This window comes from Lactuca serriola, chromosome 5 (genome assembly GCF_051521515.1).
Source record: "Lactuca serriola cultivar US96UC23 chromosome 5, Lser_US96UC23_V15, whole genome shotgun sequence".
NCBI classification, from domain to species: Eukaryota; Viridiplantae; Streptophyta; class Magnoliopsida; order Asterales; family Asteraceae; genus Lactuca; species Lactuca serriola.
Window position 1 is genome coordinate 62,000,771 of NC_136412.1, and position 1,730 is coordinate 62,002,500.

Genomic DNA, 1,730 nt, shown 5'->3' on the forward strand with positions numbered 1-1,730 from the left:
AGGTGCATAACAGATAAATACAATATGCATTTGTGAAAGCCCTTGTAAACTTTTAATTGCATTTTCAAGCTTCCATAGCCAGTTCTCAAACTCTTGAAGTGGAAGCAAGGCTTGAAAATCTAGTTTTTTTCCTAATACTAAATGGATATGTCAAGGGTCTCTCAAGTATTTATGATCTTTTCTTTTTATCTGCTGAACCAGGATCTTGGGCCTATTTAACATGATATTTTATCCAACGGAATTTAGCAGTTTGACCAACCGTAATTTTTTGTTTCACTCTTGACTACACCATCTTTGGCTGCAAATTCGATTTCTCTACTGGTAAGACATTATGTTCATAAAATAATATGTTGTTTATTTTTTTATGAATATTTGATGGAAGTGAGGTTTATCTCATAAGTAATAAATCAGATTGGCAAAGCATTGTTTAGATCCTCTCAACTTAGGTACAGGGAGGTTGGAATTAATAGAAAAAATATATCAATTTTTTTTGCATCGTTAGAAGTGAGGGTAATCCTTCATTTGTTAATCCCATGCTTCACGTTGCCTAGTGGATTTTGCCTGATTAGCTCATACTTTTTTTTTTGTTTTATGAAACTGAGAATTATGTAACTGATGTTTAATTTTGTGCATAAAACAGGGTCTCCTTACTCATTTTTGCAGTATAACTACCAAATACCCAAACTGCCCTTCACCTACCACCCAAACTAACCCAATTATTAGAGTTCGGGTTCTTTCAGTTTAGTCTGAAACTAAGAAGCAGACAGTGAAGATGCCTACTTGATTTTATTGGAGTCCAGATTCTTGTAGTTTGAAGGTTGTCAAGACCTTATTGGAGGTACAATGAATTCAAACTAGAAAAGTAAAGCCTCGTAAAAGTGCCACTATTGATCCTATAAGCCTCTATGCAAAGGTGTCATGCAAATGTTTTGCTGGCATTTAAAAGGCATAAGCGATTGTAAAACTATAACTTAATGTGCAATGTGGGGATTTATATTATTTTAATTATAGTTAAGTTATTTTTATCTATAAAATGTGCATTGTGGTTTTGGATTTGATAAATACTAATATGTGGTCACGATTGTTAGAACTTTATCTCTCTCTTTCCCATGTTGGAAAGAAGAAGGTAGTATCAAACTTAGTTAACCATATCCTTTTTAATTTGTTAAGTGTTAACTAGTGAAAAAGATTCTATTATTTAGAAATTTTGATTCATGATGATATCAATGAAATACTCTTAAAAGCTTTATAAATATCTGGTATATTTTAAATAACTTCTAAATTATTTAACCGTATCCCTTTTAATGAAAATTTATGTTAATCCTTGAAATATAGAAATTAGTATGGTCTTAATACAAAATGAACATTTGAAACATGTGGGTTTGTAGCAATGGATAAAATAAACATAGAGCGTACATTAACTTTTGTTAGTATATTCTATTGGAAGCTATAATAGCATAAAACAAATCGTTAATCTTTTTTTTTTCGGTTAAAACAAATAATGACAAATAAACTGAAAGCGCCACAAATAAAATTTTAGATTAGCTTGTTTAGCCAAACAAGGAATGGAAAACCAAGTATGACCAACCCATTAAACTGAACTTTAATTGGTTTCGGTTTTTTGCACCAACAAACTAAACCTAAACTGAAAACTCTATATCTTAATTGTTGAAATAAGACTATTTGTTGAAATGAAACTATTAGCAGAACCAAATAGGGTAAAAGGGAAT